Genomic DNA, 18,333 nt, shown 5'->3' with positions numbered 1-18,333 from the left:
TTCAAACCAACAAAGACAAATACTCGGACTTACAAACACCAGCCCAGACATGCAAACAAACAGAATCAGCCACAAAAACAGAGAAAGACAGACACTTTAGTCATTCAAACCAACAAATACAATTTCTTGGACTTGCAAACACCAACCCAGACATGCAAACAAATAGAATCAGACACACAAAAATAGAAAGACAGACACTTTAGACATTCAAACCAACAAAGACAAATACTTGGACTTGCAAACACCAACCCAGACATGCAAACAAATAGAATCAGACACACAAACAGAGAAAGACAGACACTTTAGACATTCAAACCAACAAAGACAAATTCTTGGGCTTGCAAACACCAACCCAGACATGCAAACAAATAGAATCAGACACACAAATCGAGAAAGACCGACACTTTAGACATTCAAACAAACAAAAACAAATACTTGGACTTGCAAACACCAAAACAGACATGCAAACAAATAGAATCAGACAAAAAAACAAAGAAAGACAGAGACTTTAGACATTCAAACCACCAAAGACAAATTCCTGGACTTGCAAAAACCAACCAAGACATGCAAACAAATAGAATCAGACACATAAACAGAGAAAGACAGACACTTTAAACATTCAAACCAACAAAGACAAACACTTGGACTTGCAAACACATACCCAGACATGCAAACAAATAGAATCAGACACACAAACAGAGAAAAACAGACACTTTAGACATTCAAACAAACAAAAACAAATACTTGGACTTGTAAACACCAACCAAAACATGAACACAAATAGAATCAGACATACAGAGAAAGACATACACTTTAGACATTCAAACCAAAAATGACAAATTCTAGGACTTGCAAACATCAACCCAGACATGTAAACAAATAGAATCAGACACACAAACTGAGAAAGACAGACACTTCAGACATTCAAACAAACAAAAACAAATATTTGGACTTGTAAACACCAACCCAGACATGCACACAAATAGAATCAGACATACAAACAGAGAAAGACATACACTTTAGACATTCAAACCAAAAATGACAAATTCTAGGACTTGCAAACATCAACCCAGACATGTAAACAAATAGAATCAGACACAAAAACAGAGAAAGTCAGACACTTTAGACATTCAAGCCAACAATGACAAATTCTTGTACTTGCAAACACCAAACCAGACATGCAAACAAATAGAATCAGACACACAAACAGAGAAAGACAGACACTTTTGACATTCAAACAAACAAAAACAAATACTTGGACCACCAACCCAGACATGCACACAAATAGAATCAGACATACAAACGGAGAAAGACATACACTTTAGAAATTCAAACCAAAAATGATAAATTCTAGGACTTGCAAACATCAACCCAGACATGTAAACAAATAGAATCAGACACACAAACAGAGAAAGACAGACACTTTAGACATTCAAACCAACAAAGACAAATACTTGGACTTGCAAACACCAACCCAGACATACAAACACACAGAATCAGCCACATAAACAGAGAAAGACAGACACTTTAGACATTCAAACCAACAAAGACAAATTCTTAGACTTGCAAACATCAGCCCAGACATGCAAACAAAGAGAATCAGACACACAAACAGAGAAAGACAGACACTTTAGACATTCAAACCAACAAAGACAAATACTTGGACTTGCAAACACCAACCCAGACATACAAACACACAGAGTCAGCCACATAAACAGAGAAAGACAGACACTTTAGACATTCAAACCAACAAAGACAAATTCTTAGACTTGCAAACATCATCCCAGACATGCAAACAAAGAGAATCAGACACACAAACAGAGAAAGACAGACACTTTAGACATTCAAACCAACAAAGACAAATACTTGGACTTGCAAACACCAACCCAGACATACAAACACACAGAATCAGCCACATAAACAGAGAAAGACAGACACTTTAGACATTCAAACCAACAAAGACAAATTCTTAGACTTGCAAACATCAGCCCAGACATGCAAACAAAGAGAATCAGACACACAAACAGAGAAAGACAGACACTTTAGACATTCAAACCAACAAAGACAAATACTTGGACTTGCAAACAACAACCCAGACATACAAACACACAGAATCAGCCACATAAACAGAGAAAGACAGACACTTTAGACATTCAAACCAACAAAGACAAATTCTTGGACTTGCAAACACCAACCCAGACATGCAAATAAATAGAATTATACATACAAACAGAGAAAGACATACACTTTAGACATTCAAACCAACAAAGACAAATTATTGGACTTGCAATCACCAACCCAGACATGAAAATATATAGATTCAGACATGCAAACAGAGAAACAAAGGCACTTTAGAGATTCAAACCAACAAAGACAAATTCTTTGAATTCCAAACACCAACCCAGACATGTAAAGAAAAATAATCAGACACAAAAACAGAGAAAGACAGACACTTTAGACATTCAAACCAACAGAGACAAATTCCTGGACTTGCAAACACCAACCCAGACATGCAAGCAATAGAATCAGACACAACTGACACTGTAGACATTCAAACCAACAAAGACAAATTCTTGGACTTGCAAACACCAACCCAGACATACAAACAAATAGAATCAGACCCACACAAAGAGAAAGACAGACACTTTAGACATTCAAACCAACAAAGACAAATACTTGGACTTGCAAACAACAACCCAGACATGCAAACAAATAGAATCAGACACACAAACAGAGAAGGACAGACACTTTAGACATTCAAACCAACAAAGACAAATTCTTGGACTTGCAAACACCAACCCAGACATGCAAATAAATAGAATCATACATACAAACAGAGAAACACTTAAACTTTAGACATTCAAACCAACAAAGACAAATTCTTGGACTTGCAAACACCAACCCAGACATGTAGAAAATAGAATCAGACATAAAAACAGAGAAAGACATACACTTTAGACATTCAAACCAAAAAAGACCAATTCTAGGACTTGCAAACTTCAACCCAGACATGTAAACAAATAGAATCAGACTCACAAACAGAGAAAGACAGACACTTTAGACATTCAAACCAACAAAGACAAATACTCGGACTTACAAACACCAGCCCAGACATGCAAACACACAGAATCAGCCACATAAACAGAGAAAGACAGACACTTTAGACATTCAAACCAACAAAGACAAATTCTTGGACTTGCAAACATCAGCCCAGACATGTAAACAAATAGAATCAGACACACAAACAGAGAAAGACAGACACTTAAGACATTCAAACCACCAACGACAAATAGTTAGACTTACAAACACCAACCCAGACATACAAAGAGATAGAATCAGCCACATAAACAGAGAAAGACCGACACTATAGACATTCAAACCAACAAAGAGAAATTCTTGGACTTGCAAACACCAACTCAGACATACAAACAAATAGAATCAGACACAAAAACAGAGAAAGACAGACACTTTAGACATTCAAAGACAGACACTTTAGACATTCAAACCAACAAAGATAAATTCTTGGACTTGCAAACATCAACCCGGACATGTAAATAAATAGAATCAGACACACAAACAGAGAAAGACAGACACTTTAGACATTCAAACCAACAAAGACAAATACTTGGACTTACAAACACCAACCCAGACATGCAAAAAAAGAGAATCAGACACAAAAACAGAGAAAGACATACACTCTAGACATTAAAACCAAAAAAGACAAATACTTGGTCTTTCAAACACCAGCACAGAAATGCAAACAAATATAATCAGACGCATGAACAGACAAGTGCAGACAATTTTGACATTCAAACCAACAAAGACAAATTCTTGGACATGCAAACACCAACCCAGACATGCATACAAATTGAATCAGATACACAAAAAGAGAAAGACAGAGACTTTAGACAATCAAACCGACAAAGAAAAATTCTGTTACTTACAATCACCAGCCCGGACATGCATAAATATAGAATCAGGCACACACACAGAGAAAGACAGAGACTCTTTACACTCACTCAACCAAAGCCAAATACTCAGACTTGCAAAAATCAACCCAGACATGCACACAAATAGAATTATATATACAAACAGAAAAAGACATACACTTTAGACATTCATACCAACAAAGACAAATTCTTGGACTTGCAAACACCAACCCAGATATGCAGACAAATAGAATTAGACATACAAACAGAGAAAGACAGACACTTTAGACATTCATACCAATAAAGAAAAATTCTTTGACTTACAAAGATAAACCCAGATTTGCAAACAAATAGAATCAGACATACAAACAGAGAAAGACAGACACTTTAGACATTCAAACCAACAAAGACAAATTCTTGGACTTGCAAACACCAACCCAGACATGCAGACAAATAGAATCAGACATAAAAAAAGAGAAAGACATACACTTTAGACATTCAAACCAAAAAAGACAAATTCTAGGACTTGCAAACTTCAACCCAGACATGTAAACAAATAGAATCAGACACACAAACAGAGAAAGACAGACACTTTAGACATTCAAACCAACAAAGACAAATACTTGGACTTACAAACACCAACCCAGACATGCAAACACAAAGAATCAGCCACAAAAACAGAGAAAGACAGACACTTTAGACATTCAAACCAACAAAGACAATTTCTTGGACTTGCAAACACCAACCCAGACATGCAAACAAATAGAATCATACACACAAAAATAGATAGACAGACACTTTAAACATTCAAACAAACAAAGACAAATTCTTGGACTTGCAAACACCAACCCAGACATGCAAACAAATAGAATCAGACACACAAACAGAGAAAGACAGACACTTTAGACATTCAAACCAACAAAGACAAATTCTTGGACTTGCAAACACCATTCCAGACATGCAAATAAATAGAATCATACATACAAACAGAGAAAGACATACACTTTAGACATTCAAACCAACAAAGACAAATTCTTGGACTTGCAAACATCAACCCAGACATGCAAACAAATAGAATCAGACATAAAAACAGAGAAAGACATACACTTTAGACATTCAAACCAAAAAAGGTAAATTCTAGGACTTGCAAACATCAACCCAGACATGTAAACAAATAGAATCAGACACACAAACAGAGAAAGACAGACACTTTAGACATTCAAACAAACAAAGACAAATACTCGGACTTACAAACACCAGCCCAGACATGCAAACACACAGAATCAGCCACATAAACAGAGAAAGACAGACACTTTAGACATTCAAACCAACAAAGACAAATTCTTGGATTTACAAACACCAACTCAGACATGCAAACAAATAGAATCAGACACAAAAACAGAGAAAGACAGACACTTTAGACATTCAAACAACCAAAGACAAATAGTTAGACTTGCAAACACCAACCCAGACATGAATACAAATAGAATCAGACACACAAACAGAGAAAGACAGAGACTTTAGACATTCAAACCAACAAAGACAAATTCTTGGGCTTGCAAACATCAACCCAGACATGCAAACAAATAGAATCAGACACACAAACAGAGAAAGACCGACACTTTAGACATTCAAACCAACAAAAATGAATACTTGGACTTGCAAACACCAACCTAGACATGCAAACAAATAGAATCAGACAAACAAACAGAGAAAGAAAGAGACTTTAGACATTCAAACCACCAAAGACAAGTTCTTGAACTTGCAAACACCAACCCAGACATGCAAACAAATAGAATCACACACATAAAAAGAGAAAGACAGACACTTTAAACATTCAAACCAACAAAGACAAATACTTGGACATGCAAACACCAACCCAGACATGTAAACAAATAGAATCAGACACACAAACAGAGAAAGACAGACACTTTAGACATTCAAACCAACAAAGACAAATACTCGGACTTACAAACACCAGCCCAGACATGCAAACACAAAGAATCAGCCACATAAACAGAGAAAGACAGACACTTTAGACATTCAAACCAACAAAGACAAATTCTTGGATTTACAAACACCAACTCAGACATGCAAACAAATAGAATCAGACACAAAAACAGAGAAAGACAGACACTTTAGACATTCAAACAACCAAAGACAAATAGTTAGACTTGCAAACACCAACCCAGACATGAATACAAATAGAATCAGACACACAAACAGAGAAAGACAGAGACTTTAGACATTCAAACCAACAAAGACAAATACTTGGACTTGCAAACACCAACCCAGACATGCAAACAAATAGAATCAGACACACAAACAGAGAAAGACAGACACTTTAGACATTCAAACCAACAAAGACAAATACTTGGACTTGCAAACACCATCCCAGACATGCATACAAATAGAATCAGACACACAAACAGAGAAAAACCGACACTTTAGACATTCAAACCAACAAAGAGAAATAGTTGGACTTACAAATACCAACCCAGACATACAAACACACAGAATCAGCCACATAAACAGAGAAAGACAGACACTTGAGACATTCAAACCAACATAGACAAATTCTTGGCCTTGCAAACATCAGCCCAGACATGTAAACAAATAGAGTTAGACACACAAACAGGGAAAGACAGACACTTTAGACATTCAAACCAACAAAGACAAATACTTGGACTTGCAAACACCAACTCAGACACGCAAACAAATAGAATCAGACAAAAAAAAAACAGAGAAAGACAGACACTTTAGAAATTCAAATCACCAAAGACAAATATTTAGACTTGCAAACACCAACCAAGACATGAAAAAAAATATAATCAGACACACAAACAGAGAAAGAGAGACAATTTCTAGATTCATAACAAAAAAGAAAAATTCTTGGGCTTGCAAACATCAACACAGAAATGCCAACAAATAGAATCAGACACACAAACAGAGAAAGACAGACACTTTAGACATTCAAACAAACAAAGACAAATACTTTGACTTGCAAACACCAAAACAGACATGCAAACAAATAGAATCAGACAAATAAACAGAGAAAGACAGACACTTTAAACATTCAAACCAACAAAGACAAACACTTGGACTTGCAAACACATACCCAGACATGCAAACAAATAGAATCAGACACACAAACAGAGAAAAACAGACACTTTAGACATTCAAACAAACAAACAAAAATACTTGGACTTGTAAACACCAACCCAGACATGCACACAAATAGAATCAGACATACAGAGAAAGACATACACTTTAGACATTCAAACCAAAAATGACAAATTCTAGGACTTGCAAACATCAACCCAGACATGTAAACAAATAGAATCAGACACACAAACAGAGAAAGACAGACACTTTAGACATTCAAACAAACAAAAACAAATACTTGGACTTGTAAACACCAACCCAGACATGCACAAAAATAGAATCAGACATACAAACAGAGAAAGACATACACTTTAGACATTCAAACCAAAAATGACAAATTCTAGGACTTGCAAACATCAACCCAGACATGTAAACAAATAGAATCAGACACAAAAACAGAGAAAGTCAGACACTTTAGACATTCAAGCCAACAATGACAAATTCTTGTACTTGCAAACACCAACCCAGACATGCAAACAAATAGAATCAGACACACAAACAGAGAAAGATAGACACTTTAGACATTCAAACCAACAAAGACAAATACTTGGACTTGCAAACACCAACCCAGACATGCAAATAAATAGAATCATACACACAAACAGAGAAACACTTAAACTTTAGACATTCAAACCAACAAAGACAAATTCTTGGACTTGCAAACACCAACCCAGACATGTAGAAAATAGAATCAGACATAAAAACAGACAAAGACATACACTTTAGACATTCAAACCAAAAAAGACAAATTCTAGGACTTGCAAACTTCAACCCAGACATGTAAACAAATAGAATCAGACACACAAACAGAGAAAGAATGACACTTTAGACATTCAAACCAACAAAGACAAATACTTGGACTTACAAACACCAACCCAGACATGCAAACACACAGAATCAGACAAATAAACAGAGAAAGACAGACACTTTAGACATTCAAACCAACAAAGACAAATTCTTGGACTTGCAAACATCAGCCCAGACATGCAAACAAATAGAATCAGACACACAAACTGATAAAGACAGACACTTTAGACATTCAAACCAACAACGAAAAATAGTTAGACTTGCAAACACCAACCCAGACATACAAAGAGATAGAATCAGCAACATAAACATAGAAAGACCGACACTATAGACTTTCAAACCAACAAAGAGAAATTCTTGGACTTGCAAACACCAACTCAGACATACAAACAAATAGAATCAGACACAAAAACAGAGAAAGACAGACACTTTAGACATTCAAAGACAGACACTTTAGACATTCAAACCAACAATGACAAATTCTTGGACTTGCAAACACCAACCCAGACATGCAAACAAATAGAATCAGACACACAAACAGAGAAAGACAGACACTTTAGACATTCAAACCAACAAAGACAAATACTTGGACTTGCAAACACCAACCCAGACATACAAAGAGATAGAATCAGCCACATAAACAGAGAAAGACCGACACTATAGACATTCAAACCAACAAAGAGAAATTCTTGGACTTGCAAACACCAACTCAGACATACAAACAAATAGAATCAGACACAAAAACGGAGAAAGACAGACACTTTAGACATTCAAAGACAGACACTTTAGACATTCAAACCAACAATGACAAATTCTTGGACTTGCAAACACCAACCCAGACATGCAAACAAATAGAATCAGACACACAAACAGAGAAAGACAGACACTTTAGACATTCAAAACAATAAAGTCTAATACTTGGACTTGCAAACACCAACCCAGACATCCATAGAAATAGAATCAGACACACAAACAGAGAAAGACAGACACTTTTGACATTCAAACCACCAAAGACAAATACTTGGACTTACAAACACCAACCCACACATGCAAACACACAGAATCAGCCACATAAACAGAGAAAGACAGACACTTTAGACATTCAAACCAACAAAGACAAATTCTTGGACTTGCAAACATCAGCCCAGACATGCAAACAAATAGAATCAGACACACAAACTGAGAAAGACAGACACTTTAGACATTCAAACCAGCAACGACAAATAGTTAGACTTGCAAACACCAACCCAGACATACAAACAGATAGAATCAGCCACATAAACAGAGAAAGACCGACACTATAGACTTTAAAACCAACAAAGAGAAATTCTTGGACTTGCAAACACCAAGTCAGACATGCAAACAAATAGAATCAGACATAAAACAGAGAAAGACAGAAACTTTAGACATTCAAAGACAGACACTTTAGACATTCAAACCAACAAAGATAAATTCTTGGACTTGCAAACATCAACCCGGACATGTAAATAAATAGAATCAGACACACAAACAGAGAAAGACAGACACTTTAGACATTCAAACCAACAAAGACAAATACTTGGACTTACAAACACCTACCCAGACATGCAAACAAAGAGAATCAGACACAAAAACAGAGAAAGACAGACACTTTAGACATTCAAACCAACAATGACAAATTCTTGGACTTGAAAACACCAACACAGACATGTAAACAAATAGAATCAGACACACAAACAGAGAAAGACAGACACTTTAGACATTCAAACCAACAAAGACAAATACTTGGACATGCAAACACCAACCCAGACATGCATACAAATTGAATCAGACACACAAAAAGAGAAAGACAGAGACTTTAGACATTCAAACAAACAAAGACAAATTCTTGGACTTGCAAACACCAACCCAGACATGCAAACACATAGAATCAGACACACAAACAGAGAAAGACAGACACTTTAGACATTCAAACCAGCAAAGATAAATTCTTAGGCTAGCAAACACCAACCCAGACATGCAAATAAATAGAATTATATATACAAACAGAGAAAGACATACACTTTAGACATTCAAACCAACAAAGACAAATTCTTGGACTTGCAAACACCAACCCAGACATGCAGACAAATAGAATCAGACATGCAAACAGAGAAAGACAGACAGTTTAGACATCCAAAACAAGAAAGACAAACTCTTGGAGTTGCAAACATCAATCTAGAAATGCAAACAAATAGAAACAATCAAACAAAGAGATAAAGACAGACACTTTAGATATTCAAACCAACAAAGACAAATTCTTGGACTTGCAAACACCAACCCAGACATGCAAGCAATAGAATCAGACACAACCGACACTGTAGACATTCAAACCAACAAAGACAAATTCTTGGACTTGCAAACACCAACCCAGACATACAAACAAATAGAATCAGACACACAAACAGAGAAAGACAGACACTTTAGTCATTCAAACCAACAAAGACAAATACTTGGACTTGCAAACAACAACCCAGACATGCAAACAAATAGAATCAGACACACAAACAGAGAAATACAGACATTTTAGACATTGAAACCATCAAAGACAAATTCTTGGAATTGCAAACACCAACCCAGACATGAAAACAAATAGAATCATACATACAAACAGAGAAAGACATACACTTTAGACATTCAAACCAACAAAGACAAATTCTTGGACTTGCAAACACCAACCCAGACATGTAGAAAAATAGAATCAGACATAAAAAAAGAGAAAGACATACACTTTAGACATTCAAACCAACAAAGACAAATTCTTGGACTTGCAAACACCAACCCAAACATGCAAATAAATAGAATCATACATACAAACAGAGAAAGACAGACACTTTAGACATTCAAACCAACAAAAACAAAATCTTGGACTTGCAAACATCAGCCCAGACATGCAAACAAATAGAATCAGACACACAAACAGAGAAAGACAGACACTTTAGACATTCAAACCACCAACGACAAATAGTTAGACTTGCAAACACCAACCCAGACATACAAACAGATAGAATCAGCCACATAAACAGAGAAAGACAGACACTTTAGACATTCAAACCAACAAAGAGAAATTCTTGGACTTTCAAACACCAACTCAGACATGCAAAAAAATAGAATCAGACACACAAACAGAGAAAGACAGACACTTTAGACATTCAAACCAACAAAGACAAATAGTTTGACTTGCAAACACCAACCCAGACATGCAAACAAATAGAATCTGACACAAAAACAGAGAAAGACAGACACTTTAAACATTCATACCAACAAAGACAAATTCTTGGGCTTGCAAACACTAACCCAGACATGCAAACAAATAGAATCAGACACGCAAACTGAGAAAAACCGACACTTTAGACATTCAAACCAACAAAAACAAATACTTGGACTTGCAAACACAAACCCACACATGCAAACAAATAGAATAAGAAACACAAACAGAAAAAGACAGACACTTTAGACATTCAAACCAACAAAGACAAATACTTTGACTTGCAAACACCAACCCAGACCTGCAAACAAAAAGAATCAGACACAAAAACAGAGAAAGACAGACACTTTAGACATTCAAACCAACAAAGACAAACAGTTGTACTTGCAAACACATACCCAGACATTCCAACAAATATAAACATACACGCAAATAGAAAAAGACAGACTCTTTAGACATTCAAGCCAACAATGAAAAATACTTAGACTTGCAAACGCCAACCTAGAAATTTAAGAAAATAGAATCAGACACGCAAATAAAGCAAGAAAGACAATTTCTGCATTTAATCCAACAAAGACAAATACTTGGACTTGCAAACACCAACCCAGACATGCATACAAATAGAATGAGACACACAAACAGAGAAAGACAGAGACTTTAGACATTCAAACCAACAAAGACAAATTCTTGGACTTGAAAACATCAGCCCAGACATGCAAACAAAGAGAATCAGACACACAAACAGAGAAAGACAGACACTTTAAACATTCAAACCAACAAAGACAAATACTTGAACTTGCACACACCAACTCAGACATGCAGACAAATAGAATCAGACATACAAACAGAGAAAGACAGACACTTTAGACATTCAAACCTACAAAGATAAATTCTTGGACTTTCAAACATCAACCCAGACATAAAAACAACGATAATCAGACACACAAACAGAGAAAGACAGACACTCTAGACATTCAAACTAACAATGACAAATTCTTGGACTTTCAAACACCAACCCAGACATGCAAACAAATAGAATCTGACACACAAACAGAGAAAGACAGACACTTTAGACATTCAAACCAACAAAGACAAATTCTTGGCCTTGCAAACACTAACCCAGACATGCAAACAAATAGAATCAGACACGCAAACTGAGAAACAAGACACTTTAGACATTCAAACCAACAAAAACAAATACTTGGACTTGCAAACACCAACCCAGACATGTAAACAAATAGAATCAGACATACAAACAGAGAAAGACAGACACTTTATACATTCAAACCACCAAAGAAAATTTCTTGTACTTGTAAAAACAAATCCAGTCCTGCGAAAAAATGTAATCATACACACACACAGAAACAGATAGAAACTTTATAAATTAAAACCACCAAGACAAATTCTTTGACTTGAAAACTCCAACCCGGACATATAAACAAATAGAATTAGACACACAAACAGAGAAAGACAGACACTTTAAACATTCAAACCAACAAAGACAAACAGTTGTACTTGCAAACACATACCCAGACATTCAAACAAATAGAATCAGACACGAAAACAGAGAAGGACAGACACTTTAGACATTCAAACCAACAAAGACAAATTCTTGGACTTGCAAACACCAACCCAGACATGCAAACAAATAGAATCGGACATACAAACAGAGAAAGACAGACCCTTTAGACATTCAAACCAACAAAGACAAATGCTTGGACTTGCAAACACCAACCCAGACATGCATACAAATAGAATGAGACACACAAACAGAGAAAGACAGAGACTTTAGACATTCAAACCAACAAAGACAAATTCTTGGACTTGAAAACATCAGCCCAGACATGCAAACAAAGAGAATCAGACACACAAACAGAGAAAGACAGACACTTTAAACATTCAAACCAACAAAGACAAATACTTGAACTTGCAAACACCAACCCAGACATACAAACAGATAGAATCAGCCACATAAACAGAGAAAGACAGACACTTTAGACATTCAAACCAACAAAGACAAATTCTTGGACTTGCAAACACCAACTCAGACATGCAGACAAATAGAATCAGACATACAAACAGAGAAAGACAGACACTTTAGACATTCAAACCTACAAAGATAAATTCTTGGACTTGCAAACACCAACCCAGACATGTAAACAATTAGAATCAGACACACAAACAGAGAAAGACAGACACTTTAGACATTCAAACCAACAATGACAAATTCTTGTACTTGCAAACACCAACCCAGACATGCAAACAAATAGATTAAGAAACACAAACAGAGAAAGACAGACACTTTAGACATTCAAACCAACAAAGAAAAATACTTGGAAATGCAAACACCAACCCAGACAAGCATACAAATAGAATCAGACACACAAACAGAGAAAGATAGACACTTTAATCATTCAAACCACCAAAGATAAATATTTGGACTTGGAAACACAAGCCCAGACATGCCAAAAAATAGAATCAGACACACAAACAGAGAGAGCCCGACACTATATATACTCAAACCAACAAAGACAAATTCTTAGACTTGCAAACACCAACCCAGACGAGCAAATAAATAGAATCATATATACAAACAGAGAAAGACATACACTTTAGACATTCAAACCAACAAAGACAAATTCTTGGACTTGTAAACACCAACCCAGACATGCAGACAAATAGAATCAGACATACAAACAGAGAAATACAGACAGTTTGGACATCCAAACCAAGAAAGACAAATTCTTTGACTCGCAATCATCAACCCAGACATGGAAACAAACATAAACAGACAGACAAACAGAGAAAGACAGACACTTTAGACATTCAAACCAAGAAAAACAAATTCCTGTACTTGCAAACACCAACACAGACATGCAAACAATAGAATCAGACACAACCGACACTTTAGACTTTCAATCCAACAAAGACAGATACTTGGAAACTCAGTCTACAAATAAGTAATTCCCAAATAGACAATCAGGCAAGCAAAAAGATATATACATAAATTTTCGAATTACAAAATAACAATAAACAATAATTGATCTTGCCAACGTCAACCCCGACATGCAAACAAATAAATTCAGACACATAAACAGAGAAACAGAGAAAGAAATACACTTTCGACATTCAAACCAACAAAGACAAATACTTGGACTTGCAAACACCAGCCCGGACATACAAAAAAATAGAATCAGACACACAAACAGAGAAAGACAGACACTTTAGACATTCAAACCAATAAAGACAAATTCTTGGACTTGCAAACACCAACCCAGACATGCAAATAAATAGAATCATACATACAAACGGAGAAAGACATACACTTTAGACATTCAAACCAACAAAGACAAATTCTTGGATTTGCAAACACCAACCCAGACATGCAGACAAATAGAATCAGACATACAGGCAGAGAAAGACATACACTTTAGACATTCAAACCAAAAAGACAAATTCTTGGAGTTGCAATCATCAACCCACAAATGTAAACAAACAGAAACACACAAAAAAAGAGAAAGAGTCAGACACTTTAAATATTCAACACATGACAGGCATTTTCTTATACTTGCAACCACTAACCCAGACAAATACTCAAATAGAAACAGACACACAAACAGAGAAAGACAGAGACTTTAGACATTAAAACCAACAAAGAGAATTACTTGGACTTGCAAACACCAACCCAGACATGCAAACAAATAGAATCATACCTGCAAACAGAGAAAGACAGCCACTTTAGACATTCAAACCAACAAAGACAAATTCTTGGACTTGCAAACACCAACCCAAACATGCAAACAAATAGAATCAGACACACAAACAGAGAAAGACAGAGACTTTAGACATTAAAACCAACAAAGAGAATTACTTGGACTTGCAAACACCAGCCCAGTACACTTTAGACATTCAAACCAACAAAGACAAATTCTTGGACTTGCAAAAACCAACCCAGACATGAAAACAAATAGAATCAGACACACAAACAGAGAAAGACAGACACTTTAGACATTCAAACCAACAAAGACAATTTCTTGGACTTGCAAACATCAACCCAGACATGCAAACAAATAGAATCAGACACACAAACAGATAAAGACAGACACTTTAGACATTAAAACCAACAAAGAGAATTACTTGGACTTGCAAACACCAGCCCAGACATGCAGACAAATAGAATCAGACACACAAACAGAGAAAGACAGACACTTTAGACATTCAAACCAACAAAGACAAATTCTTGGACTTGCAAACACCAGCCCATGCATGAAAATAAATAGAATCAAATATACAAACAGAGAAAGACAGACACTTTAGACATTCAAACCAACAAAGACAAATTCTTGGACTTGCAAACACCAACCCAGACATGCAAACAAATAGAATCATACACACAAACAGAGAAAGACAGACACTTTAAACATTCAAACCAACAAAGACAAACAGTTGTACTTGCAAACACATACCCAGACATGCAAACAAATAGAATCAGACACAAAAACAGAGAAAGACAGACACTTTAGACATTCAAACCAACAAAGACACATTCTTGGACTTGCAAACACCAACCCAGACATGCAAACAAATAGAATCATACACACAAACAGAGAAAGACATAAACTTTAGACATTCAAACCAACAAAGACAATACTTCGACTTGCAAACACTAACCCAGACATGCAAACAGATAGAATCAGACACACAAACAGAGAATGACAGACACTTTAAACATTCAAACCAACAAAGACAAATACTTGAACTTGCAAACACCAACCCAGACATACAAACAGATAGAATCAGCCACATAAACAGAGAAAGACAGACACTTTAGACATTCAAACCAACAAAGAAAAATTCTTGGACTTGCAAACACCAACCCAGACATGCATACAAATAGAATCAGACACACAAACAGAGAAAGACAGACACTTTAGACATTCAAACCAACAAAGAAAAATACTTGGACATGCAAACACCAACCAAGACATACAAAAAAATTGAATCAGACACACAAAAAGAGCAAGACAGAGACTTTAAGCATTCAAACCAACAAAGACACATTCTTGGACTTGCAAAAACCAACCCAGACATACAAATAAATAAAATCAGACACACAAACAGAGAAAGACCGACACTTTAGACATTCAAACCAACAAGGACAAATTCTTGGACTTGCAAACACCAACCCAGACGAGCAAATAAATAGAATCATATATACAAACAGAGAAAGACATACACTTTAGACATTCAAACCAACAAAGACAAATTCTTGGACTTGTAAACACCAACCCAGACATGCAGACAAATAGAATCAGACATACAAACAGAGAAATACAGACAGTATGGACATTCAAACCAACAAAGACAAATTCTAGGACTTGCAAACATCAACCCAGACATGTAAACAAATATAATCAGAAACACAAACAGAGAAAGACAGACACTTTAGATATTCAAACCAACAAAGACTAATTCTTGGACTTGCAAACACCAACCCAGACATGCAAAAAATAGAATCAGAAACCACAGACACTGTAGACATTCAAACCACTAAAGACAAATTCTAGGACTTGCAAACACCAACCCAGACATGCAAACAAATAGAATCAGACACACAAACAGAGAAGGACAGACAATTTAGACATTCAAACCAACAAAGACAAATTCTTGGACTTGAAAACACCAATCCAGACATTCAAAAAAATAGAATCATACACACAAACAGAGAAAGAAATGCACTTTAGACATTCAAACCAACAAAGACAAATTCTTGGACTTGCAAACACCAACCCAGACATGCAAATAAATAGATTCAGACATACAAACAGAGAAAGACAGACACTTTAGACATACAAACCAACAAAGACAACTACTTGGACTTGCAAAAACCAGCCCAGACATGCAAAAAAATAGAATCAGACACACAAACAGAGTATGACATACACTTTAGACATTCAAACCAACAAAGACAAATTCTTGGACTTGCAAACACCAACCCAGACATGCAAATAAATAAAATCATACATACAAACAGAGAAAGACATACAATTTAGACATTCAAACCAACAAAGACAAATTCTTGGATTTGCAAACACCAACCCAGACATGCAGACAAATAGAATCAGACATACAGGCAGAGAAAGACATACACTTTAGACATTCAAACCAAAAAGACAAATTCTAGGACTTGCAAACATCAACCCAGACATGTAAACAAATAGAATCAGACACACAAACAGAGAAAGACAGACACTTTAAAAATTCAAACCAACAAAGACAAATACTTGAACTTGCAAACACCAACCCAGTACACTTTAGACATTCAAACCAACAAAGACAAATTCTTGGACTTGCAAACAACAACCCAGACATGCAAACAAATAGAATCAGACACACAAACAGAGAAAGACAGAGACTTTAGACATTAAAACCAACAAAGAGAATTACTTGGACTTGCAAACACCAGCCCAGACATGCAGACAAATAGAATCAGACACACAAACAGAGAAAGACAGAAACTTTAAACATTCAAACCAACAAAGACAAATTCTTGGACTTGCAAACACCAACCCATGCATGCAAATAAATAGAATCAAATATACAAACAGAGAAAGACATACACTTTAGACATTCAAACCAACAAAGACAAATTCTTGGACTTGCAAACACCAACCCAGACATGCAAACAAATAGAATCAGACACATAAACAGAGAAAGACAGAAACTTTACACATTCAAACCAACAAAGACAAACAGTTGTACTTGCAAACACATACCCAGACATGCAAACAAATAGAATCAGACACGAAAACAGAGAAAGACAGACAATTTAGACATTCAAACCAACAAAGACAAATTCTTGGACTTGCAAACACCAACCCAGACATGCAAACAAATAGAATCAGACACACAAACAGAGAAAGACAGACACTTTAGACATTCAAACCAACAAAGATAATACTTCGACTTGCAAACACTAACCCAGACATGCAAACAGATAGAATCAGACACACAAACAGAGAAAGACAGACACTTTAGACATTCAAACCAACAAAGACAAATACTTGAACTTGCAAACACCAACCCAGACATACAAACAGATAGAATCAGACACATAAACAGAGAAAGACAGACACTTTAGACATTCAAACCAACAAAGAAAAATTTTTGGACTTGCAAACACCAAACCAGACATGCATACAAATA

The sequence above is a fragment of the Artemia sp. Qi Xiang Cuo genome, chromosome 17, assembly GCF_049724085.1.
Source record: "Artemia sp. Qi Xiang Cuo chromosome 17, ASM4972408v1, whole genome shotgun sequence".
NCBI classification, from domain to species: Eukaryota; Metazoa; Arthropoda; class Branchiopoda; order Anostraca; family Artemiidae; genus Artemia; species Artemia sp. Qi Xiang Cuo.
This window is presented reverse-complemented; position numbering follows the sequence as displayed.